This window comes from Anomaloglossus baeobatrachus, chromosome 2 (genome assembly GCF_048569485.1).
Source record: "Anomaloglossus baeobatrachus isolate aAnoBae1 chromosome 2, aAnoBae1.hap1, whole genome shotgun sequence".
Lineage (NCBI taxonomy): Eukaryota > Metazoa > Chordata > Amphibia > Anura > Aromobatidae > Anomaloglossus > Anomaloglossus baeobatrachus.
In genome coordinates this window covers 343,504,659-343,531,897 of record NC_134354.1, presented here as the reverse complement: position 1 = coordinate 343,531,897, position 27,239 = coordinate 343,504,659, and the positions used below count along the sequence as shown (strand labels likewise).

The window sequence follows — 27,239 nt, the reverse complement described above, 5'->3', positions numbered from 1 at the left end:
GTTCTGCATATGAAGCAGACTTGATGACCACCACACTTTAAAACCTGTGATTCCTGCAAAGTAATGGCAATTAGAGACGAAATTTGACTGCCAGGAAAAAAAAAAAATTCGTAGTTCTGTTGGTTATGGAAGCTAAAACATCCCATCATTCGGCAACAAAGCCAAGAACTTCATGTATTGCAGTTGGATAGGGTATTATTTCAACACCAAGAACAGACTGGTTTTACTGGGGATTAAACCCAGGACCTTCTGCGTGTTAAGCAGACGTGACCTTCTACGTGTTAAGCAGACATGATGACCACTACACTATGAATCCTGATGAAAAGTTACTGTGTATTGGCTAGCAGAGCAGAATTGTGACTGACAGGGCCTTTTTATTGCTGAAGGAAAGTATTTTTGGTAATGAAACATTTACAATTTTTATTACATATTTTACCAGTTTTATTCCTACAAAGGGATATTGCTTAAATTGAAGTTTACATTGAATGTGTTACTTTTTTCTACACAGTTTAGTTGTTTGCTTTTGTATTTATGGGAACTATATATTTTTAAACAAACATGATTTTTATAATGTGGGATTATGTTTTCTGCTAAAATGGACAATAAAAAAGAAACCCAAAATAGTAGTTCTCTTTGTGATGGAAGCCAAAATGTATTGTCATTTGGCAACGAAACCAAGAATTTTATATATTACAGGTTGATAGCAAATTACTTCAACAGCGAAAACAGATTGGTTTCACTGGGGATTGAACCCAGGACCTTCTGCGTGTGAAGCAGACGTGATGACCACTACACTATGAAACCTGTGAAATCCTGCAAAGCAATGGCAATTGAAAACGAGTTTTGACAGCCAGGGGAAAAAAATTATTAGTTCTGTTGGTGATGGAAGCCAAAACATCCCATCATTCGGCAACAAAGCCAAGAACTTCATATATTGTAGTTTGATAGGGTATTATTTCAACACCAAGAACAGATTGCTTTTACTGGGGATTGAACCAGTGTTAAGCAGACGTGATGACTACTACACTATGAAACCTTCTGGAAAGTTACTGTGTATTGGCAAGCAGAGCAAAATTGTAACTGATGGGGCCTTTTTATTGCTGAAGAAAAGTGTTTTTGGTAATGAAACATTTACAATTTTTATTACATATTTTACCAGTTTTATTCCTACAAAGGGATATTGCTTAAATTGAAGATTACATTGAATGTGTTACTTTTTTCTACACAGTTTAATCTTTTGCTTTTGTATTTATGGGAACTATAAATTTTGAAACAAACAGGATTGTTATAATATGGGATTATGTTTTCTGCTAAAATGTTCAATAAAAAAGAAACCTAAAATCGTAGTTCTCCTTGTGATAGAAGCCAAAATGTATTGTCATTTGGCAACGAAACCAAGAATTTCATACTTTACAGGTTAATAGGAAATTACTATAACACCGAAAACAGATTGGTTTCACTGGGTATTGAACCCAGAACGTTCTGCATATGAAGCAAACTTGATGACCACCACACTTTAAAACCTGTGATTCCTGCAAAGTAATGGCAATTAAAGACGAAATTTGACTGCCAGGAAAAAAAAAAATTCGTAGTTCTGTTGGTTATGGAAGCTAAAACATCCCGTCATTTGGCAACAAAGCCAAGAACTTCATGTATTGCAGTTGGATAGGGTATTATTTCAACACCAAGAACAGACTGGTTTTTACTGAGGATTAAACCCAGGACCTTCTGCGTGTTAAGCAGACGTGATGACCACTACACTATGAGACCTGTGAAATCCTGTTGATAGCAAATTACTTCAACAGCGAAAACGGATCGGTTTCACTGGGGATTGAACCCAGGACCTTCTACGTGTGAAGCAGACGAGATGACCACTACACTATGAAACCTGTGAAATCCTGCAAAGCAATGGCAATTGAAAACGAGTTTTGACCGCCAGGGGAAAAAAATTATTAGTTCTGTTGGTGATGGAAGCCAAAACATCCCATCATTCGGCAACATAGCCAAGAACTTCATATATTGTAGTTTGATAGGGTATTATTTCAACACCAAGAACAGATTGCTTTTACTGGGGATTGAACCAGTGTTAAGCAGACGTGATGACTACTACACTATGAAACCTTCTGGAAAGTTACTGTGTATTGGCAAGCAGAGCAGAATTGTAACTGATGGGGCCTTTTTATTGCTGAAGAAAAGTGTTTTTGGTAATGGAACATTTACAATTTTTATTACATATTTTACCAGTTTTATTCCTACAAAGGGATATTGCTTAAATTGAAGTTTACATTGAATGTGTTACTTTTTTCTACACAGTTTAATCGTTTGCTTTTGTATTTATGGGAACTATAAATTTTGAAACAAACAGGATTGTTATAATATGGGATTATGTTTTCTGCTAAAATGTTCAATAAAAAAGAAACCCAAAATCGTAGTTCTCCTTGTGATAGAAGCCAAAATGTATTGTCATTTGGCAACGAAACCAAGAATTTAATACTTTACAGGTTAATAGGAAATTACTATAACACCGAAAACAGATTGGTTTCACTGGGTATTGAACCCAGAACGTTCTGCATATGAAGCAAACTTGATGACCACCACACTTTAAAACCGGTGATTCCTGCAAAGTAATGGCAATTAGAGACGAAATTTGACTGCCAGGAAAAAAAAAATTCGTAGTTCTGTTGGTTATGGAAGCTAAAACATCCCGTCATTCGGCAACAAAGCCAAGAACTTCATGTATTGCAATTGGATAGGGTATTATTTCAACACCAAGAACAGACTGGTTTTTACTGGGGATTAAACCCAGGACCTTCTGCGTGTTAAGCAGACGTGATGACCACTACACTATAAAACCTGTGAAATCCTGTTGATAGCAAATTACTTCAACAGCGAAAACAGATTGGTTTCACTGGGGATTGAACCCAGGACCTTCTGCGTGTGAAGCAGACGTGATGACCACTACACTATGAAACCTGTGAAATCCTGCAAAGCAATGGCAATTGAAAACGAGTTTTGCCCGCCAGGGGAAAAAAACTTATTAGTTCTGTTGGTGATGGAAGCCAAAACATCCCATCATTCGGCAACAAAGCCAAGAACTTCATATATTGTAGTTTGATAGGGTATTATTTCAACACCGAGAACAGATTGCTTTTACTGGGGATTGAACCAGTGTTAAGCAGACGTGATGACTACTACACTATGAAACCTTCTGGAAAGTTACTATGTATTGGCAAGCAGAGCAGAATTGTAACTGACGGGGCCTTTTTATTGCTGAAGAAAAGTGTTTTTGGTAATGAAACATTTACAATTTTTATTACATATTTTACCAGTTTTATTCCTACAAAGGGATATTGCTTAAATTGAAGATTACATTGAATGTGTTACTTTTTTCTACACAGTTTAATCGTTTGCTTTTGTATTTATGGGAACTATAAATTTTGAAAAAAACAGGATTGTTATAATATGGGATTATGTTTTCTGCTAAAATGTTCATTAAAAAAGAAACCCAAAATCGTAGTTCTCCTTGTGATAGAAGCCAAAATGTATTGTCATTTGGCAACGAAACCAAGAATTTCATACTTTACAGGTTAATAGGAAATTACTATAACACCGAAAACAGATTGGTTTCACTGGGTATTGAACCCAGAACGTTCTGCATATGAAGCAAACTTGATGACCACCACACTTTAAAACCGGTGATTCCTGCAAAGTAATGGCAATTAGAGACGAAATTTGACTGCCAGGAAAAAAAAAATCGTAGTTCTGTTGGTTATGGAAGCTAAAACATCCCGTCATTCGGCAACAAAGCCAAGAACTTCATGTATTGCAATTGGATAGGGTATTATTTCAACACCAAGAACAGACTGGTTTTTACTGGGGATTAAACCCAGGACCTTCTGCGTGTTAAGCAGACGTGATGACCACTACACTATGAAACCTCTGAAATCCTGTTGATAGCAAATTACTTCAACAGCGAAAACGGATTGGTTTCACTGGGGATTGAACCCAGGACCTTCTGCGTGTGAAGCAGACGTGATGACCACTACACTATGAAACCTGTGAAATCCTGCAAAGCAATGGCAATTGAAAACGAGTTTTGACCGCCAGGGGAAAAAAATTATTAGTTCTGTTGGTGATGGAAGCCAAAACATCCCATCATTCGGCAACAAAGCCAAGAACTTCATATATTGTAGTTTGATAGGGTATTATTTCAACACCAAGAACAGATTGCTTTTACTGGGGATTGAACCAGTGTTAAGCAGACGTGATGACTACTACACTATGAAACCTTCTGGAAAGTTACTGTGTATTGGCAAGCAGAGCAGAATTGTAACTGATGGGGCCTTTTTATTGCTGAAGAAAAGTGTTTTTGGTAATGAAACATTTCCAATTTTTATTACATATTTTACCAGTTTTATTCCTACAAAGGGATATTGCTTAAATTGAAGATTACATTGAATGTGTTACTTTTTTCTACACAGTTTAATCATTTGCTTTTGTATTTATGGGAACTATAAATTTTGAAACAAACAGGATTGTTATAATATGGGATTATGTTTTCTGCTAAAATGTTCAATAAAAAAGAAACCCAAAATCGTAGTTCTCCTTGTGATAGAAGCCAAAATGTATTGTCATTTGGCAACGAAACCAAGAATTTCATACTTTACAGGTTAATAGGAAATTACTATAACACCGAAAACAGATTGGTTTCACTGGGTATTGAACCCAGAACGTTCTGCATATGAAACAAACTTGATGACCACCACACTTTAAAACCGGTGATTCCTGCAAAGTAATGGCAATTAGAAACGAAATTTGACTGCCAGGAAAAAAAAAAATTCGTAGTTCTGTTGGTTATGGAAGCTAAAACATCCCGTCATTCGGCAACAAAGCCAAGAACTTCATGTATTGCAGTTGGACAGGGTATTATTTCAACACCAAGAACAGACTGGTTTTTACTGGGGATTAAACCCAGGACCTTCTGCGTGTTAAGGAGACGTGATGACCACTACACTATAAAACCTGTGAAATCCTGTTGATAGCAAATTACTTCAACAGCGAAAACAGATTGGTTTCACTGGGGATTGAACCCAGGACCTTCTGCGTGTGAAGCAGACGTGATGACCACTACACTATGAAACCTGTGAAATCCTGCAAAGCAATGGCAATTGAAAACGAGTTTTGACCGCCAGGGGAAAAAAATTATTAGTTCTGTTGGTGATGGAAGCCAAAACATCCCATCATTCGGCAACAAAGCCAAGAACTTCATATATTGTAGTTTGATAGGGTATTATTTCAACACCGAGAACAGATTGCTTTTACTATGGATTGAACCAGTGTTAAGCAGACGTGATGACTACTACACTATGAAACCTTCTGGAAAGTTACTATGTATTGGCAAGCAGAGCAGAATTGTAACTGACGGGGCCTTTTTATTGCTGAAGGAAAGTGTTTTTGGTAATGAAACATTTACAATTTTTATTACATATTTTACCAGTTTTATTCCTACAAAGGGATATTGCTTAAATTGAAGATTACATTGAATGTGTTACTTTTTTCTACACAGTTTAATCGTTTGCTTTTGTATTTATGGGAACTATAAATTTTGAAACAAACAGGATTGTTATAATATGGGATTATGTTTCCTGCTAAAATATTCAATAAAAAAGATTGAACCCAGGACCTTCTGCGTGTGAAGCAGACGTGATGACCACTACACTATGAAACCTGTGAAATCCTGCAAAGCAATGGCAATTGAAAACGAGTTTTGACAGCCAGGGGAAAAAAATTATTAGTTCTGTTGGTGATGGAAGCCAAAACATCCGATCATTCGGCAACAAAGCCAAGAACTTCATATATTGTAGTTTGATAGGGTATTATTTCAACACCAAGAACAGATTGCTTTTACTGGGGATTGAACCAGTGTTAAGCAGACGTGATGACTACTACACTATGAAACCCTCTGGAAAGTAACTGTGTATTGGCAAGCAGAGCAGAATTGTAACTGATGGGGCCTTTTTATTGCTGAAGAAAAGTGTTTTTGGTAATGAAACATTTCCAATTTTTATTACATATTTTACCAGTTTTATTCCTACAAAGGGATATTGCTTAAATTGAAGTTTACATTGAATGTGTTACTTTTTTCTACACAGTTTAATCGTTTGCTTTTGTATTTATGGGAACTATAAATTTTGAAACAAACAGGATTGTTATAATATGGGATTATGTTTTCTGCTAAAATGTTCAATAAAAAAGAAACCCAAAATCGTAGTTCTCCTTGTGATAGAAGCCAAAATGTAATGTCATTTGGCAACGAAACCAAGAATTTCATACTTTACAGGTTAATAGGAAATTACTTCAACACCGAAAACAGATTGGTTTCACTGGGTATTGAACCCAGAACGTTCTGCATATGAAGCAGACTTGATGACCACCACACTTTAAAACCTGTGATTCCTGCAAAGTAATGGCAATTAGAGACGAAATTTGACTGCCAGGAAAAAAAAAAAATTCGTAGTTCTGTTGGTTATGGAAGCTAAAACATCCCATCATTCGGCAACAAAGCCAAGAACTTCATGTATTGCAGTTGGATGGGGTATTATTTCAACACCAAGAACAGACTGGTTTTACTGGGGATTAAACCCAGGACCTTCTGCGTGTTAAGCAGACGTGATGACCTTCTACGTGTTAAGCAGACATGATGACCACTACACTATGAATCCTGATGAAAAGTTACTGTGTATTGGCTAGCAGAGCAGAATTGTGACTGACAGGGCCTTTTTATTGCTGAAGGAAAGTATTTTTGGTAATGAAACATTTACAATTTTTATTACATATTTTACCAGTTTTATTCCTACAAAGGGATATTGCTTAAATTGAAGTTTACATTGAATGTGTTACTTTTTTCTACACAGTTTAGTTGTTTGCTTTTGTATTTATGGGAACTATATATTTTTAAACAAACAGGATTTTTATAATGTGGGATTATGTTTTCTGCTAAAATGGACAATAAAAAAGAAACCCAAAATAGTAGTTCTCTTTGTGATGGAAGCCAAAATGTATTGTCATTTGGCAACGAAACCAAGAATTTTATATATTACAGGTTGATAGCAAATTACTTCAACAGCGAAAACAGATAGGTTTCACTGGGGATTGAACCCAGGACCTTCTGCGTGTGAAGCAGACGTGATGACCACTACACTATGAAACCTGTGAAATCCTGCAAAGCAATGGCAATTGAAAACGAGTTTTGACAGCCAGGGGAAAAAAATTATTAGTTCTGTTGGTGATGGAAGCCAAAACATCCCATCATTCGGCAACAAAGCCAAGAACTTCATATATTGTAGTTTGATAGGGTATTATTTCAACACCAAGAACAGATTGCTTTTACTGGGGATTGAACCAGTGTTAAGCAGACGTGATGACTACTACACTATGAAACCTTCTGGAAAGTTACTATGTATTGGCAAGCAGAGCAGAATTGTAACTGACGGGGCCTTTTTATTGCTGAAGAAAAGTGTTTTTGGTAATGAAACATTTACAATTTTTATTACATATTTTACCAGTTTTATTCCTACAAAGGGATATTGCTTAAATTGAAGATTACATTGAATGTGTTACTTTTTTCTACACAGTTTAATCGTTTGCTTTTGTATTTATGGGAACTATAAATTTTGAAAAAAACAGGATTGTTATAATATGGGATTGTTTTCTGCTAAAATGTTCATTAAAAAAGAAACCCAAAATCGTAGTTCTCCTTGTGATAGAAGCCAAAATGTATTGTCATTTGGCAACGAAACCAAGAATTTCATACTTTACAGGTTAATAGGAAATTACTATAACACCGAAAACAGATTGGTTTCACTTGGCATTGAACCCAGAACGTTCTGCATATGAAGCAAACTTGATGACCACCACACTTTAAAACCGGTGATTCCTGCAAAGTAATGGCAATTAGAGACGAAATTTGACTGCCAGGAAAAAAAAAATCGTAGTTCTGTTGGTTATGGAAGCTAAAACATCCCGTCATTCGGCAACAAAGCCAAGAACTTCATGTATTGCAATTGGATAGGGTATTATTTCAACACCAAGAACAGACTGGTTTTTACTGGGGATTAAACCCAGGACCTTCTGCGTGTTAAGCAGACGTGATGACCACTACACTATAAAACCTGTGAAATCCTGTTGATAGCAAATTACTTCAACAGCGAAAACAGATTGGTTTCACTGGGGATTGAACCCAGGACCTTCTGCGTGTGAAGCAGACGTGATGACCACTACACTATGAAACCTGTGAAATCCTGCAAAGCAATGGCAATTGAAAACGAGTTTTGCCCGCCAGGGGAAAAAAATTATTAGTTCTGTTGGTGATGGAAGCCAAAACATCCCATCATTCGGCAACAAAGCCAAGAACTTCATATATTGTAGTTTGATAGGGTATTATTTCAACACCGAGAACAGATTGCTTTTACTGGGGATTGAACCAGTGTTAAGCAGACGTGATGACTACTACACTATGAAACCTTCTGGAAAGTTACTATGTATTGGCAAGCAGAGCAGAATTGTAACTGACGGGGCCTTTTTATTGCTGAAGAAAAGTGTTTTTGGTAATGAAACATTTACAATTTTTATTACATATTTTACCAGTTTTATTCCTACAAAGGGATATTGCTTAAATTGAAGATTACATTGAATGTGTTACTTTTTTCTACACAGTTTAATCGTTTGCTTTTGTATTTATGGGAACTATAAATTTTGAAAAAAACAGGATTGTTATAATATGGGATTATGTTTTCTGCTAAAATGTTCATTAAAAAAGAAACCCAAAATCGTAGTTCTCCTTGTGATAGAAGCCAAAATGTATTGTCATTTGGCAACGAAACCAAGAATTTCATACTTTACAGGTTGATAGGAAATTACTTCAACACCGAAAACAGATTGGTTTTACTGGGTATTGAACCCAGAATGTTCTGCATATGAAGCAGACTTGATGACCACCACAATTTAAAACCTGTGATTCCTGCAAAGTAATGGCAATTAGAGACGAAATTTGACTGCCAGGAAAAAAAAAAATTCGTAGTTCTGTTGGTTATGGAAGCTAAAACATCCCGTCATTCGGCAACAAAGCCAAGAACTTCATGTATTGCAGTTGGATAGGGTATTATTTCAACACCAAGAAAAGACTGGTTTTACTGGGGATTAAACCCAGGACCTTCTGCGTGTTAAGCAGACGTGATGACCACTACACTATGAAACCTCTGAAATCCTGTTGATAGCAAATTACTTCAACAGCGAAAACGGATTGGTTTCACTGGGGATTGAACCCAGGACCTTCTGCGTGTGAAGCAGACGTGATGACCACTACACTATGAAACCTGTGAAATCCTGCAAAGCAATGGCAATTGAAAACGAGTTTTGACCGCCAGGGGAAAAAAATTATTAGTTCTGTTGGTGATGGAAGCCAAAACATCCCATCATTCGGCAACAAAGCCAAGAACTTCATATATTGTAGTTTGATAGGGTATTATTTCAACACCAAGAACAGATTGCTTTTACTGGGGATTGAACCAGTGTTAAGCAGACGTGATGACTACTACACTATGAAACCTTCTGGAAAGTTACTGTGTATTGGCAAGCAGAGCAGAATTGTAACTGATGGGGCCTTTTTATTGCTGAAGAAAAGTGTTTTTGGTAATGAAACATTTCCAATTTTTATTACATATTTTACCAGTTTTATTCCTACAAAGGGATATTGCTTAAATTGAAGATTACATTGAATGTGTTACTTTTTTCTACACAGTTTAATCATTTGCTTTTGTATTTATGGGAACTATAAATTTTGAAACAAACAGGATTGTTATAATATGGGATTATGTTTTCTGCTAAAATGTTCAATAAAAAAGAAACCCAAAATCGTAGTTCTCCTTGTGATAGAAGCCAAAATGTATTGTCATTTGGCAACGAAACCAAGAATTTCATACTTTACAGGTTAATAGGAAATTACTATAACACCGAAAACAGATTGGTTTCACTGGGTATTGAACCCAGAACGTTCTGCATATGAAACAAACTTGATGACCACCACACTTTAAAACCGGTGATTCCTGCAAAGTAATGGCAATTAGAAACGAAATTTGACTGCCAGGAAAAAAAAAAATTCGTAGTTCTGTTGGTTATGGAAGCTAAAACATCCCGTCATTCGGCAACAAAGCCAAGAACTTCATGTATTGCAGTTGGACAGGGTATTATTTCAACACCAAGAACAGACTGGTTTTTACTGGGGATTAAACCCAGGACCTTCTGCGTGTTAAGCAGACGTGATGACCACTACACTATAAAACCTGTGAAATCCTGTTGATAGCAAATTACTTCAACAGCGAAAACAGATTGGTTTCACTGGGGATTGAACCCAGGACCTTCTGCGTGTGAAGCAGACGTGATGACCACTACACTATGAAACCTGTGAAATCCTGCAAAGCAATGGCAATTGAAAACGAGTTTTGACCGCCAGGGGAAAAAAATTATTAGTTCTGTTGGTGATGGAAGCCAAAACATCCCATCATTCGGCAACAAAGCCAAGAACTTCATATATTGTAGTTTGATAGGGTATTATTTCAACACCGAGGACAGATTGCTTTTACTATGGATTGAACCAGTGTTAAGCAGACGTGATGACTACTACACTATGAAACCTTCTGGAAAGTTACTATGTATTGGCAAGCAGAGCAGAATTGTAACTGACGGGGCCTTTTTATTGCTGAAGGAAAGTGTTTTTGGTAATGAAACATTTACAATTTTTATTACATATTTTACCAGTTTTATTCCTACAAAGGGATATTGCTTAAATTGAAGATTACATTGAATGTGTTACTTTTTTCTACACAGTTTAATCGTTTGCTTTTGTATTTATGGGAACTATAAATTTTGAAACAAACAGGATTGTTATAATATGGGATTATGTTTCCTGCTAAAATATTCAATAAAAAAGATTGAACCCAGGACCTTCTGCGTGTGAAGCAGACGTGATGACCACTACACTATGAAACCTGTGAAATCCTGCAAAGCAATGGCAATTGAAAACGAGTTTTGACAGCCAGGGGAAAAAAATTATTAGTTCTGTTGGTGATGGAAGCCAAAACATCCGATCATTCGGCAACAAAGCCAAGAACTTCATATATTGTAGTTTGATAGGGTATTATTTCAACACCAAGAACAGATTGCTTTTACTGGGGATTGAACCAGTGTTAAGCAGACGTGATGACTACTACACTATGAAACCCTCTGGAAAGTAACTGTGTATTGGCAAGCAGAGCAGAATTGTAACTGATGGGGCCTTTTTATTGCTGAAGAAAAGTGTTTTTGGTAATGAAACATTTCCAATTTTTATTACATATTTTACCAGTTTTATTCCTACAAAGGGATATTGCTTAAATTGAAGTTTACATTGAATGTGTTACTTTTTTCTACACAGTTTAATCGTTTGCTTTTGTATTTATGGGAACTATAAATTTTGAAACAAACAGGATTGTTATAATATGGGATTATGTTTTCTGCTAAAATGTTCAATAAAAAAGAAACCCAAAATCGTAGTTCTCCTTGTGATAGAAGCCAAAATGTAATGTCATTTGGCAACGAAACCAAGAATTTCATACTTTACAGGTTAATAGGAAATTACTTCAACACCGAAAACAGATTGGTTTCACTGGGTATTGAACCCAGAACGTTCTGCATATGAAGCAGACTTGATGACCACCACACTTTAAAACCTGTGATTCCTGCAAAGTAATGGCAATTAGAGACGAAATTTGACTGCCAGGAAAAAAAAAAAATTCGTAGTTCTGTTGGTTATGGAAGCTAAAACATCCCATCATTCGGCAACAAAGCCAAGAACTTCATGTATTGCAGTTGGATGGGGTATTATTTCAACACCAAGAACAGACTGGTTTTACTGGGGATTAAACCCAGGACCTTCTGCGTGTTAAGCAGACGTGATGACCTTCTACGTGTTAAGCAGACATGATGACCACTACACTATGAATCCTGATGAAAAGTTACTGTGTATTGGCTAGCAGAGCAGAATTGTGACTGACAGGGCCTTTTTATTGCTGAAGGAAAGTATTTTTGGTAATGAAACATTTACAATTTTTATTACATATTTTACCAGTTTTATTCCTACAAAGGGATATTGCTTAAATTGAAGTTTACATTGAATGTGTTACTTTTTTCTACACAGTTTAGTTGTTTGCTTTTGTATTTATGGGAACTATATATTTTTAAACAAACAGGATTTTTATAATGTGGGATTATGTTTTCTGCTAAAATGGACAATAAAAAAGAAACCCAAAATAGTAGTTCTCTTTGTGATGGAAGCCAAAATGTATTGTCATTTGGCAACGAAACCAAGAATTTTATATATTACAGGTTGATAGCAAATTACTTCAACAGCGAAAACAGATTGGTTTCACTGGGGATTGAACCCAGGACCTTCTGCGTGTGAAGCAGACGTGATGACCACTACACTATGAAACCTGTGAAATCCTGCAAAGCAATGGCAATTGAAAACGAGTTTTGACAGCCAGGGGAAAAAAATTATTAGTTCTGTTGGTGATGGAAGCCAAAACATCCCATCATTCGGCAACAAAGCCAAGAACTTCATATATTGTAGTTTAATAGGGTATTATTTCAACACCAAGAACAGATTGCTTTTACTGGGGATTGAACCAGTGTTAAGCAGACGTGATGACTACTACACTATGAAACCTTCTGGAAAGTTACTGTGTATTGGCAAGCAGAGCAGAATTGTAACTGATGGGGCCTTTTTATTGCTGAAGAAAAGTGTTTTTGGTAATGAAACATTTACAATTTTTATTACATATTTTACCAGTTTTATTCCTACAAAGGGATATTGCTTAAATTGAAGATTACATTGAATGTGTTACTTTTTTCTACACAGTTTAATCGTTTGCTTTTGTATTTATGGGAACTATAAATTTTGAAACAAACAGGATTGTTATAATATGGGATTATGTTTTCTGCTAAAATGTTCAATAAAAAAGAAACCCAAAATCGTAGTTCTCCTTGTGATAGAAGCCAAAATGTATTGTCATTTGGCAACGAAACCAAGAATTTCATACTTTACAGGTTAATAGGAAATTACTATAACACCGAAAACAGATTGGTTTCACTGGGTATTGAACCCAGAACGTTCTGCATATGAAGCAAACTTGATGACCACCACACTTTAAAACCTGTGATTCCTGCAAAGTAATGGCAATTAAAGACGAAATTTGACTGCCAGGAAAAAAAAAAATTCGTAGTTCTGTTGGTTATGGAAGCTAAAACATCCCGTCATTTGGCAACAAAGCCAAGAACTTCATGTATTGCAGTTGGATAGGGTATTATTTCAACACCAAGAACAGACTGGTTTTTACTGAGGATTAAACCCAGGACCTTCTGCGTGTTAAGCAGACGTGATGACCACTACACTATGAGACCTGTGAAATCCTGTTGATAGCAAATTACTTCAACAGCGAAAACGGATCGGTTTCACTGGGGATTGAACCCAGGACCTTCTACGTGTGAAGCAGACGTGATGCCCACTACACTATGAAACCTGTGAAATCCTGCAAAGCAATGGCAATTGAAAACGAGTTTTGACCGCCAGGGGAAAAAAATTATTAGTTCTGTTGGTGATGGAAGCCAAAACATCCCATCATTCGGCAACAAAGCCAAGAACTTCATATATTGTAGTTTGATAGGGTATTATTTCAACACCAAGAACAGATTGCTTTTACTGGGGATTGAACCAGTGTTAAGCAGATGTGATGACTACTACACTATGAAACCTTCTGGAAAGTTACTGTGTATTGGCAAGCAGAGCAGAATTGTAACTGATGGGGCCTTTTTATTGCTGAAGAAAAGTGTTTTTGGTAATGAAACATTTACAATTTTTATTACATATTTTACCAGTTTTATTCCTACAAAGGGATATTGCTTAAATTGAAGTTTACATTGAATGTGTTACTTTTTTCTACACAGTTTAATCGTTTGCTTTTGTATTTATGGGAACTATAAATTTTGAAACAAACAGGATTGTTATAATATGGGATTATGTTTTCTGCTAAAATGTTCAATAAAAAAGAAACCCAAAATCGTAGTTCTCCTTGTGATAGAAGCCAAAATGTATTGTCATTTGGCAACGAAACCAAGAATTTCATACTTTACAGGTTAATAGGAAATTACTATAACACCGAAAACAGATTGGTTTCACTGGGTATTGAACCCAGAACGTTCTGCATATGAAGCAAACTTGATGACCACCACACTTTAAAACCGGTGATTCCTGCAAAGTAATTGCAATTAGAGACGAAATTTGACTGCCAGGAAAAAAAAATTTCGTAGTTCTGTTGGTTATGGAAGCTAAAACATCCCGTCATTTGGCAACAAAGCCAAGAACTTCATGTATTGCAGTTGGATAGGGTATTATTTCAACACCAAGAACAGACTGGTTTTTACTGGGGATTAAACCCAGGACCTTCTGCGTGTTAAGCAGACGTGATGACCACTACACTATAAAACCTGTGAAATCCTGTTGATAGCAAATTACTTCAACAGCGAAAACAGATTGGTTTCACTAGGGATTGAACCCAGGACCTTCTGTGTGTGAAGCAGACATGATGACCACTACACTATGAAACCTGTGAAATCCTGCAAAGCAATGGCAATTGAAAACGAGTTTTGACCTCCAGGGGAAAAAAAATATTAGTTCTGTTGGTGATGGAAGCCAAAACATACCATCATTCGGCAACAAAGACAAGAACTTCATATATTGTAGTTTGATAGGGTATTATTTCAACACCGAGAACAGATTGCTTTTACTGGGGATTGAACCAGTGTTAAGCAGACGTGATGACTACTACACTATGAAACCTTCTGGAAAGTTACTATGTATTGGCAAGCAGAGCAGAATTGTAACTGACGGGGCCTTTTTATTGCTGAAGAAAAGTGTTTTTGGTAATGAAACATTTACAATTTTTATTACATATTTTACCAGTTTTATTCCTACAAAGGGATATTGCTTAAATTGAAGATTACATTGAATGTGTTACTTTTTTCTACACAGTTTAATCGTTTGCTTTTGTATTAATGGGAACTATAAATTTTGAAACAAACAGGATTGTTATAATATGGGATTATGTTTTCTGCTAAAATGTTCAATAAAAAAGATTGAACCCAGGACCTTCTGCGTGTGAAGCAGACGTGATGACCACTACACCATGAAACCTGTGAAATCCTGCCAAGCAATGGCAATTGAAAACGAGTTTTGACAGCCAGGGAAAAAAAAATTATTAGTTCTGTTGGTGATAGAAGCCAAAACATCCCATCATTCGGCAACAAAGCCAAGAACTTCATATATTGTAGTTTGATAGGGTATTATTTCAACACCAAGAACAGACTGGTTTTACTGGGGATTAAACCCAGGACCTTCTGCGTGTTAAGCAGACGTGATGACCTTCTACGTGTTAAGCAGACATGATGACCACTACACTATGAATCCTGATGAAAAGTTACTGTGTATTGGCTAGCAGAGCAGAATTGTGACTGACAGGGCCTTTTTATTGCTGAAGGAAAGTATTTTTGGTAATGAAACATTTACAATTTTTATTACATATTTTACCAGTTTTATTCCTACAAAGGGATATTGCTTAAATTGAAGTTTACATTGAATGTGTTACTTTTTTCTACACAGTTTAGTTGTTTGCTTTTGTATTTATGGGAACTATATATTTTTAAACAAACAGGATTTTTATAATGTGGGATTATGTTTTCTGCTAAAATGGACAATAAAAAAGAAACCCAAAATAGTAGTTCTCTTTGTGATGGAAGCCAAAATGTATTGTCATTTGGCAACGAAACCAAGAATTTTATATATTACAGGTTGATAGCAAATTACTTCAACAGCGAAAACAGATTGGTTTCACTGGGGATTGAACCCAGGACCTTCTGCGTGTGAAGCAGACTTGATGACCACTACACTATGAAACCTGTGAAATCCTGCAAAGCAATGGCAATTGAAAACGAGTTTTGACAGCCAGGGGAAAAAAATTATTAGTTCTGTTGGTGATGGAAGCCAAAACATCCCATCATTCGGCAACAAAGCCAAGAACTTCATATATTGTAGTTTGATAGGGTATTATTTCAACACCAAGAACAGATTGCTTTTACTGGGGATTGAACCAGTGTTAAGCAGACGTGATGACTACTACACTATGAAACCTTCTGGAAAGTTACTGTGTATTGGCAAGCAGAGCAGAATTGTAACTGATGGGGAATTTTTATTGCTGAAGAAAAGTGTTTTTGGTAATGAAACATTTACAATTTTTATTACATATTTTACCAGTTTTATTCCTACAAAGGGATATTGCTTACATTGAAGATTACATTGAATGTGTTACTTTTTTCTACACAGTTTAATCGTTTGCTTTTGTATTTATGGGAACTATAAATTTTGAAACAAACAGGATTGTTATAATATGGGATTATGTTTTCTGCTAAAATGTTCAATAAAAAAGAAACCCAAAATCGTAGTTCTCCTTGTGATAGAAGCCAAAATGTATTGTCATTTGGCAACGAAACAAAGAATTTCATACTTTACAGGTTAATAGGAAATTACTATAACACCGAAAACAGATTGGTTTCACTGGGTATTGAACCCAGAACGTTCTGCATATGAAGCAAACTTGATGACCACCACACTTTAAAACCTGTGATTCCTGCAAAGTAATGGCAATTAAAGACGAAATTTGACTGCCAGGAAAAAAAAAAATTCGTAGTTCTGTTGGTTATGGAAGCTAAAACATCCCGTCATTTGGCAACAAAGCCAAGAACTTCATGTATTGCAGTTGGATAGGGTATTATTTCAACACCAAGAACAGACTGGTTTTTACTGAGGATTAAACCCAGGACCTTCTGCGTGTTAAGCAGACGTGATGACCACTACACTATGAGACCTGTGAAATCCTGTTGATAGCAAATTACTTCAACAGCGAAAACGGATCGGTTTCACTGGGGATTGAACCCAGGACCTTCTACGTGTGAAGCAGACGTGATGCCCACTACACTATGAAACCTGTGAAATCCTGCAAAGCAATGGCAATTGAAAACGAGTTTTGACCGCCAGGGGAAAAAAATTATTAGTTCTGTTGGTGATGGAAGCCAAAACATCCCATCATTCGGCAACAAAGCCAAGAACTTCATATATTGTAGTTTGATAGGGTATTATTTCAACACCAAGAACAGATTGCTTTTACTGGGGATTGAACCAGTGTTAAGCAGATGTGATGACTACTACACTATGAAACCTTCTGGAAAGTTACTGTGTATTGGCAAGCAGAGCAGAATTGTAACTGATGGGGCCTTTTTATTGCTGAAGAAAAGTGTTTTTGGTAATGAAACATTTACAATTTTTATTACATATTTTACCAGTTTTATTCCTACAAAGGGATATTGCTTAAATTGAAGATTACATTGAATGTGTTACTTTTTTCTACACAGTTTAATCGTTTGCTTTTGTATTTATGGGAACTATAAATTTTGAAACAAACAGGATTGTTATAATATGGGATTATGTTTTCTGCTAAAATGTTCAATAAAAAAGAAACCCAAAATCGTAGTTCTCCTTGTGATAGAAGCCAAAATGTATTGTCATTTGGCAACGAAACCAAGAATTTCATACTTTACAGGTTAATAGGAAATTACTATAACACCGAAAACAGATTGGTTTCACAGGGTATTGAACCCAGAACGTTCTGCATATGAAGCAAACTTGATGACCACCACACTTTAAAACCTGTGATTCCTGCAAAGTAATGGCAATTAAAGACGAAATTTGACTGCCAGGAAAAAAAAAAATTCGTAGTTCTGTTGGTTATGGAAGCTAAAACATCCCGTCATTTGGCAACAAAGCCAAGAACTTCATGTATTGCAGTTGGATAGGGTATTATTTCAACACCAAGAACAGACTGGTTTTTACTGAGGATTAAACCCAGGACCTTCTGCGTGTTAAGCAGACGTGATGACCACTACACTATGAGACCTGTGAAATCCTGTTGATAGCAAATTACTTCAACAGCGAAAACGGATCGGTTTCACTGGGGATTGAACCCAGGACCTTCTACGTGTGAAGCAGACGTGATGCCCACTACACTATGAAACCTGTGAAATCCTGCAAAGCAATGGCAATTGAAAACGAGTTTTGACCGCCAGGGGAAAAAAATTATTAGTTCTGTTGGTGATGGAAGCCAAAACATCCCATCATTCGGCAACAAAGCCAAGAACTTCATATATTGTAGTTTGATAGGGTATTATTTCAACACCAAGAACAGATTGCTTTTACTGGGGATTGAACCAGTGTTAAGCAGATGTGATGACTACTACACTATGAAACCTTCTGGAAAGTTACTGTGTATTGGCAAGCAGAGCAGAATTGTAACTGATGGGGCCTTTTTATTGCTGAAGAAAAGTGTTTTTGGTAATGAAACATTTACAATTTTTATTACATATTTTACCAGTTTTATTCCTACAAAGGGATATTGCTTAAATTGAAGTTTACATTGAATGTGTTACTTTTTTCTACACAGTTTAATCGTTTGCTTTTGTATTTATGGGAACTATAAATTTTGAAACAAACAGGATTGTTATAATATGGGATTATGTTTTCTGCTAAAATGTTCAATAAAAAAGAAACCCAAAATCGTAGTTCTCCTTGTGATAGAAGCCAAAATGTATTGTCATTTGGCAACGAAACCAAGAATTTCATACTTTACAGGTTAATAGGAAATTACTATAACACCGAAAACAGATTGGTTTCACTGGGTATTGAACCCAGAACGTTCTGCATATGAAGCAAACTTGATGACCACCACACTTTAAAACCGGTGATTCCTGCAAAGTAATTGCAATTAGAGACGAAATTTGACTGCCAGGAAAAAAAAATTTCGTAGTTCTGTTGGTTATGGAAGCTAAAACATCCCGTCATTTGGCAACAAAGCCAAGAACTTCATGTATTGCAGTTGGATAGGGTATTATTTCAACACCAAGAACAGACTGGTTTTTACTGGGGATTAAACCCAGGACCTTCTGCGTGTTAAGCAGACGTGATGACCACTACACTATAAAACCTGTGAAATCCTGTTGATAGCAAATTACTTCAACAGCGAAAACAGATTGGTTTCACTAGGGATTGAACCCAGGACCTTCTGTGTGTGAAGCAGACATGATGACCACTACACTATGAAACCTGTGAAATCCTGCAAAGCAATGGCAATTGAAAACGAGTTTTGACCTCCAGGGGAAAAAAAATATTAGTTCTGTTGGTGATGGAAGCCAAAACATACCATCATTCGGCAACAAAGACAAGAACTTCATATATTGTAGTTTGATAGGGTATTATTTCAACACCGAGAACAGATTGCTTTTACTGGGGATTGAACCAGTGTTAAGCAGACGTGATGACTACTACACTATGAAACCTTCTGGAAAGTTACTATGTATTGGCAAGCAGAGCAGAATTGTAACTGACGGGGCCTTTTTATTGCTGAAGAAAAGTGTTTTTGGTAATGAAACATTTACAATTTTTATTACATATTTTACCAGTTTTATTCCTACAAAGGGATATTGCTTAAATTGAAGATTACATTGAATGTGTTACTTTTTTCTACACAGTTTAATCGTTTGCTTTTGTATTAATGGGAACTATAAATTTTGAAACAAACAGGATTGTTATAATATGGGATTATGTTTTCTGCTAAAATGTTCAATAAAAAAGATTGAACCCAGGACCTTCTGCGTGTGAAGCAGACGTGATGACCACTACACCATGAAACCTGTGAAATCCTGCCAAGCAATGGCAATTGAAAACGAGTTTTGACAGCCAGGGAAAAAAAAATTATTAGTTCTGTTGGTGATAGAAGCCAAAACATCCCATCATTCGGCAACAAAGCCAAGAACTTCATATATTGTAGTTTGATAGGGTATTATTTCAACACCAAGAACAGACTGGTTTTACTGGGGATTAAACCCAGGACCTTCTGCGTGTTAAGCAGACGTGATGACCTTCTACGTGTTAAGCAGACATGATGACCACTACACTATGAATCCTGATGAAAAGTTACTGTGTATTGGCTAGCAGAGCAGAATTGTGACTGACAGGGCCTTTTTATTGCTGAAGGAAAGTATTTTTGGTAATGAAACATTTACAATTTTTATTACATATTTTACCAGTTTTATTCCTACAAAGGGATATTGCTTAAATTGAAGTTTACATTGAATGTGTTACTTTTTTCTACACAGTTTAGTTGTTTGCTTTTGTATTTATGGGAACTATATATTTTTAAACAAACAGGATTTTTATAATGTGGGATTATGTTTTCTGCTAAAATGGACAATAAAAAAGAAACCCAAAATAGTAGTTCTCTTTGTGATGGAAGCCAAAATGTATTGTCATTTGGCAACGAAACCAAGAATTTTATATATTACAGGTTGATAGCAAATTACTTCAACAGCGAAAACAGATTGGTTTCACTGGGGATTGAACCCAGGACCTTCTGCGTGTGAAGCAGACTTGATGACCACTACACTATGAAACCTGTGAAATCCTGCAAAGCAATGGCAATTGAAAACGAGTTTTGACAGCCAGGGGAAAAAAATTATTAGTTCTGTTGGTGATGGAAGCCAAAACATCCCATCATTCGGCAACAAAGCCAAGAACTTCATATATTGTAGTTTGATAGGGTATTATTTCAACACCAAGAACAGATTGCTTTTACTGGAGATTGAACCAGTGTTAAGCAGACGTGATGACTACTACACTATGAAACCTTCTGGAAAGTTACTGTGTATTGGCAAGCAGAGCAGAATTGTAACTGATGGGGCCTTTTTATTGCTGAAGAAAAGTGTTTTTGGTAATGAAACATTTACAATTTTTATTACATATTTTACCAGTTTTATTCCTACAAAGGGATATTGCTTAAATTGAAGATTACATTGAATGTGTTACTTTTTTCTACACAGTTTAATCGTTTGCTTTTGTATTTATGGGAACTATACATTTTGAAACAAACAGGATTGTTATAATATGGGATTATGTTTTCTGCTAAAATGTTCAATAAAAAAGAAACCCAAAATCGTAGTTCTCCTTGTGATAGAAGCCAAAATGTATTGTCATTTGGCAACGAAACCAAGAATTTCATACTTAACAGGTTGATAGGAAATTACTTCAACACCGAAAACAGATTGGTTTCACTGGGTATTGAACCCAGAACGTTCTGCATATGAAGCAGACTTGATGACCACCACACTTTAAAACCTGTGATTCCTGCAAAGTAATGGCAATTAGAGACGAAATTTGACTGCCAGGAAAAAAAAAATATTCGTAGTTCTGTTGGTTATGGAAGCTAAAACATCCCGTCATTCGGCAACAAAGCCAAGAACTTCATGTATTGCAGTTGGATAGGGTATTATTTCAACACCAAGAACAGACTGGTTTTACTGGGGATTAAACCCAGGACCTTCTGCGTGTTAGGCAGACGTGATGACCACTACACTATGAAACCTGTGAAATCCTGTTGATAGCAAATTACTTCAACAGCGAAAACGGATTGGTTTCACTGGGGATTGAACCCAGGACCTTCTGCGTGTGAAGCAGACGTGATGACCACTACACTATGAAACCTGTGAAATCCTGCGAAATCCTGCAAAGCAATGGCAATTGAAAACGAGTTTTGACCGCCAGGGGAAAAAAATTATTAGTTCTGTTGGTGATGGAAGCCAAAACATCCCATCATTCGGCAACAAAGCCAAGAACTTCATATATTGTAGTTTGATAGGGTATTATTTCAACACCAAGAACAGATTGCTTTTACTGGGGATTGAACCAGTGTTAAGCAAACGTGATGACTACTACACTATGAAACCTTCTAGAAAGTTACTGTGTATTGGCAAGCAGAGAAGAATTGTATCTGATGGGGCCTTTTTATTGCTGAAGAAAAGTGTTTTTGGTAATGAAACATTTACAATTTTTATTAAATATTTTACCAGTTTTATTCCCACAAAGGAATATTGCTTAAATTGAAGTTTACATTGAATGTGTTACTTTTTTCTACACAGTTTAATCGTTTGCTTTTGTATTTATGGGAACTATAAATTTTGAAACAAACAGGATTGTTATAATATGGGATTATGTTTTCTGCTAAAATGTTCAATAAAAAAGAAACGCAAAATCGTAGTTCTCCTTGTGATAGAAGCCAAAATGTATTGTCATTTGGCAACGAAACCAAGAATTTCATACTTTACAGGTTGATAGGAAATTACTTCAACACCGAAAACAGATTGGTTTCACTGGGTATTGAATCCAGAACGTTCTGCATATGAAGCAGACTTGATGACCATCACACTATAAAACCTGTGATTCCTGCAAAGTAATGGCAATTAGAGACGAAATTTGACTGCCAGGAAAAAAAAAATTCGTAGTTCTGTTGGTTATGGAAGCTAAAACATCCCGTCATTCGGCAACAAAGCCAAGAACTTCATGTATTGCAGTTGGATAGGGTATTATTTCAACACCAAGAAGAGACTGGTTTCACTGGGGATTGAACCCAGGACCTTCTGCGTGTTAAGCAGCCGTGATGACCATTACACTATGAAACCTGTGAAATCCTGCAAAGCAATGGCAATTGGAGACGACTTTTGACCGCCAGGGAAAAAAAAAAAAATTCTTAGTTCTGTTGGTGATGGAAGCCAAAACATCCCATCATTCTGCAACAAAGCCAAGAACTTCATATATTGCAGTTGGATAGGGTATTATTTCAACACCAAGAACAGACTGGTTTTACTGGGGATTAAACCCAGGACCTTCTGCGTGTTAAGCAGACGTGATGACCACTACACTATGAAACCTGTGAAATCCTGTTGATAGCAAATTACTTCAACAGCGAAAACGGATTGGTTTCACTGGGGATTGAACCCAGGACCTTCTGCGTGTGAAGCAGACGTGATGACCACTACACTATGAAGCCTGTGAAATCCTGCAAAGCAATGGCAATTGAAAACGAGTTTTGACCGCCAGGGGAAAAAAATTATTAGTTCTGTTGGTGATGGAAGCCAAAACATCCCATCATTCGGCAACAAAGCCCAGAACTTCATATATTGTAGTTTGATAGGGTATTATTTCAACACCAAGAACAGATTGCTTTTACTGGGGATTGAACCAGTGTTATGCAGATGTGATGACTACTACACTATGAAACCTTCTGGAAAGTTACTGTGTATTGGCAAGCAGAGCAGAATTGTAACTAATGGGGCCTTTTTATTGCTGAAGAAAAGTGTTTTTGGTAATGAAACATTTACAATTTTTATTACATATTTTACCAGTTTTATTCCTACAAAGGGATATTGCTTAAATTGAAGATTACATTGAATGTGTTACTTTTTTCTACACAGTTTAATCGTTTGCTTTTGTATTTATGGGAACTATAAATTTTGAAACAAACAGGATTGTTATAATATGGGATTATGTTTTCTGCTAAAATGTTCAATAAAAAAGAAACCCAAAATCGTAGTTCTCCTTGTGATAGAAGCCAAAATGTATTGTCATTTGGCAACGATACCAAGAATTTCATACTTTACAGGTTGATAGGAAATTACTTCAACACCGAAAACAGATTGGTTTCACTGGGTATTGAACCCAGAACGTTCTGCATACGAAGCAGACTTGATGACCACCACACTTTAAAACCTGTGATTCCTGCAAAGTAATGGCAATTAGAGACGAAATTTGACTGCCAGGAAAAAAAACAAAACTTCGTAGTTCTGTTGGTGATGGAAGCCAAAACATCCCATCATTCGGCAACAAAGCCAAGAACTTCATGTATTGCAGTTGGATAGGGTATTATTTCAACACCAAGAAGAGACTGGTTTCACTGGGGATTGAACCCAGGACCTTCTGCGTGTTCTTCTTCTGCGTGTTAAGCAGACGTGATGACCACTACACTATGAAACCTGTGAAATCCTGCAAAGCAATGGCAATTGGAGACGAGTTTTGACCGCCAGGGAACAAAAAAAAATTCTTAGTTCTGTTGGTGATGGAAGCCAAAACATCCCATCATTCTGCAACAAAGCCAAGAACTTCATATATTGTAGTTTCACAGGGCCTTTTTATTGCTGAAGAAAAGTGTTTTTGGTAATGAAACATTTACAATTTTTATTACATATTTTACCAGTTTTATTCCTACAAAGGGATATTGCTTAAATTGAAGATTACATTGAATGTGTTACTTTTTTCTACACAGTTTAGTCGTTTGCTTTTGTATTTATGGGAACTATATATTTTTAAACAAACAGGATTTTTATAATGTTGGATTATGTTTTCTGCTAAAATGAACAATAAAAAAAGAAACCCAAAATAGTAGTTCTCTTTGTGATGGAAGCCAAAATGTATTGTCATTTGGCAACGAAACCAAGAATTTTATATATTACAGGTTGATAGGAAATTACTTCAACACCGAAAACAGATTGGTTTCACTGGGTATTGAATCCAGAACGTTCTGCATATGAAGCAGACTTGATGACCACCACACTTTAAAACCTGTGAAATCCTGCAAAGTAATGGCAATTAGAGACGAGTTTTGACTGCCAGGAAAAAAAAAAAATTCGTAGTTCTGTTGGTTATGGAAGCTAAAACATCCCGTCATTCGGCAACAAAGCCAAGAACTTCATGTGTTGTAGTTGGATAAGGTATTATTTCAACACCAAGAACAGACTGGTTTTACTGGGGATTGAACCAGTGTTAAGCAGACGTGATAACTACTACACTATGAAACCTGTGAAATCCTGCAAAGCAATGGCAATTGGAGACGAGTTTTGACCGCCAGGGAAAAAAAAAAAATTCTTAGTTCTGTTGGTGATGGAAGCCAAAACGTCCCATCATTCTGCAACAAAGCCAAGAACTTCATATATTGCAGTTGGATAGGGTATTATTTCAACACCAAGAACAGACTGGTTTTACTGGGGATTAAACCCAGGACCTTCTGCGTGTTAAGCAGACGTGATGACCACTACACTATGAAACCTGTGAAATCCTGTTGGTAGCAAATTACTTCAACAGCGAAAACGGATTGGTTTCACTGGGGATTGAACCCAGGACCTTCTGCGTGTGAAGCAGACGTGATGACCACTACACTATGAAACCTGTGAAATCCTGCAAAGCAATGGCAATTGAAAACGAGTTGTGACCGCCAGGGGAAAAAAATTATTAGTTCTGTTGGTGATGGAAGCCAAAACATCACATCATTCGGCAACAAAGCCCAGAACTTCATATATTGTAGTTTGATAGGGTATTATTTCAACACCAAGAACAGATTGCTTTTACTGGGGATTGAACCAGTGTTAAGCAGATGTGATGACTACTACACTATGAAACCTTCTGGAAAGTTACTGTGTATTGGCAAGCAGAGCAGAATTGTAACTGATGGGGCCTTTTTATTGCTGAAGAAAAGTGTTTTTGGTAATGAAACATTTACAATTTTTATTACATATTTTACCAGTTTTATTCCTACAAAGGGATATTGCTTAAATTGAAGTTTACATTGAATGTGTTACTTTTTTCTACACAGTTTAATCGTTTGCTTTTGTATTTATGGGAACTATAAATTTTGAAACAAACAGGATTGTTATAATATGGGATTATGTTTTCTGCTAAAATGTTCAATAAAAAAGAAACCCAAAATCGTAGTTCTCCTTGTGATAGAAGCCAAAATGTATTGTCAATTGGGAACGAAACCAAGAATTTCATACTTTACAGGTTGATAGGAAATTACTTCAACACCGAAAACAGATTGGTTTCACTGGGTATTGAACCCAGAACGTTCTGCATATGAAGCAGACTTGATGACCACCACACTTTAAAACCTGTGATTCCTGCAAAGTAATGGCAATTAGAGACGAAATTTGACTGCCAGGAAAAAAAAATAATTCGTAGTTCTGTTGGTTATGGAAGCTAAAACATCCCGTCTTTCGGCAACAAAGCCAAGAACTTCATGTATTGCAGTTGTATAGGGTATTATTTCAACACCAAGAAGAGACTGGTTTCACTGGGGATTGAACCCAGGACCTTCTGCGTGTTAAGCAGACGTGATGACCACTACACTATGAAACCTGTGAAATCCTGCAAAGCAATGGCAATTGGAGACGAGTTTTGACCGCCAGGAAAAAAAAAAAATTCGTAGTTCTGTTGGTTATGGAAGCTAAAACATCCCGTCATTCGGCAACAAAGCCAAGAAATTCATATATTGTAGTTGGATAGGGTATTTATTCAACACCAAGAAAAGATTGGTTTCACTGGGGATTGAACCCAGGACCTTCTGCGTGTTAAGCAGACGTGATGACCACTACACTATGAAACCTGATGAAAAGTTACTGTGTATTGGCTAGCAGAGCAGAATTGTGACTGACGGGGCCTTTTTATTGCTGAAGGAAAGTATTTTTGGTAATGAAACATTTACAATTTTTATTACATATTTTACCAGTTTTATTCCTACAAAGGGATATTGCTTAAATTGAAGTTTACATTGAATGTGTTACTTTTTTCTACACAGTTTAGTCGTTTGCTTTTGTATTTATGGGAACTATATATTTTTAAACAAACAGGATTTTTATAATAAGGGTTTATGTTTTCTGCTAAAATGGACAATGAAAAAGAAACCCAAAATAATAGTTCTCTTTGTGATGGAAGCCAAAATGTATTGTCATTTGGCAACGAAACCAAGAATTTTATATATTACAGGTTGATAGCAAATTACTTCAACAGCGAAAACAGATTGGTTTCACTGGGTATTGAACCCAGAACGTTCTGCATATGAAGCAGACTTGATGACCACCACACTTTAAAACCTGTGATTCCTGCAAAGTAATGGCAATTAGAGACGAAATTTGACTGCCAGGAAAAAAAACAAAAATTCGTAGTTCTGTTGGTTATGGAAGCTAAAACATCCCGTCATTCGGCAACAAAGCCAAGAACTTCATGTATTGCAGTTGGATAGGGTATTATTTCAACACCAAGAACAGACTGGTTTTACTGGGGATTAAACCCAGGACCTTCTGCGTGTTAAGCAGACGTGATGACCACTACACTATGAAACCTGTGAAATCCTGTTGATAGCAAATTACTTCAACAGCGAAAACAGATT

The 27,239-nt window shown here is 36.3% G+C and overlaps 13 non-coding genes across 13 annotated transcripts; all 13 read right to left on the bottom strand.

Moving 5' to 3' along the window:
• Window positions 1-731: 731 nt before the first annotated feature.
• Window positions 732-804, bottom strand: TRNAV-CAC (transfer RNA valine (anticodon CAC)). Its single transcript has one exon. It is a non-coding gene; the product is annotated as a tRNA-Val (tRNA).
• Window positions 805-2,900: 2,096 nt separating this feature from the next.
• On the bottom strand, window positions 2,901-2,973 carry TRNAV-CAC (transfer RNA valine (anticodon CAC)). Its single transcript has one exon. It is a non-coding gene; the product is annotated as a tRNA-Val (tRNA).
• A 1,011-nt stretch (window positions 2,974-3,984) lies between these two features.
• TRNAV-CAC (transfer RNA valine (anticodon CAC)) lies at window positions 3,985-4,057 on the bottom strand. Its single transcript has one exon. It is a non-coding gene; the product is annotated as a tRNA-Val (tRNA).
• A 1,012-nt stretch (window positions 4,058-5,069) lies between these two features.
• TRNAV-CAC (transfer RNA valine (anticodon CAC)) lies at window positions 5,070-5,142 on the bottom strand. Its single transcript has one exon. It is a non-coding gene; the product is annotated as a tRNA-Val (tRNA).
• Window positions 5,143-7,137: 1,995 nt separating this feature from the next.
• Window positions 7,138-7,210, bottom strand: TRNAV-CAC (transfer RNA valine (anticodon CAC)). The gene has a single exon. It is a non-coding gene; the product is annotated as a tRNA-Val (tRNA).
• A 1,008-nt stretch (window positions 7,211-8,218) lies between these two features.
• TRNAV-CAC (transfer RNA valine (anticodon CAC)) lies at window positions 8,219-8,291 on the bottom strand. The gene has a single exon. It is a non-coding gene; the product is annotated as a tRNA-Val (tRNA).
• A 1,011-nt stretch (window positions 8,292-9,302) lies between these two features.
• On the bottom strand, window positions 9,303-9,375 carry TRNAV-CAC (transfer RNA valine (anticodon CAC)). Its single transcript has one exon. It is a non-coding gene; the product is annotated as a tRNA-Val (tRNA).
• A 1,012-nt stretch (window positions 9,376-10,387) lies between these two features.
• Window positions 10,388-10,460, bottom strand: TRNAV-CAC (transfer RNA valine (anticodon CAC)). Its single transcript has one exon. It is a non-coding gene; the product is annotated as a tRNA-Val (tRNA).
• A 1,995-nt stretch (window positions 10,461-12,455) lies between these two features.
• On the bottom strand, window positions 12,456-12,528 carry TRNAV-CAC (transfer RNA valine (anticodon CAC)). The gene has a single exon. It is a non-coding gene; the product is annotated as a tRNA-Val (tRNA).
• Window positions 12,529-21,657: 9,129 nt separating this feature from the next.
• TRNAV-CAC (transfer RNA valine (anticodon CAC)) lies at window positions 21,658-21,730 on the bottom strand. Its single transcript has one exon. It is a non-coding gene; the product is annotated as a tRNA-Val (tRNA).
• Window positions 21,731-25,170: 3,440 nt separating this feature from the next.
• Window positions 25,171-25,243, bottom strand: TRNAV-CAC (transfer RNA valine (anticodon CAC)). Its single transcript has one exon. It is a non-coding gene; the product is annotated as a tRNA-Val (tRNA).
• Window positions 25,244-26,136: 893 nt separating this feature from the next.
• On the bottom strand, window positions 26,137-26,209 carry TRNAV-AAC (transfer RNA valine (anticodon AAC)). Its single transcript has one exon. It is a non-coding gene; the product is annotated as a tRNA-Val (tRNA).
• Window positions 26,210-26,383: 174 nt separating this feature from the next.
• TRNAV-AAC (transfer RNA valine (anticodon AAC)) lies at window positions 26,384-26,456 on the bottom strand. Its single transcript has one exon. It is a non-coding gene; the product is annotated as a tRNA-Val (tRNA).
• Between the last annotated feature and the right edge of the window lie 783 nt (window positions 26,457-27,239).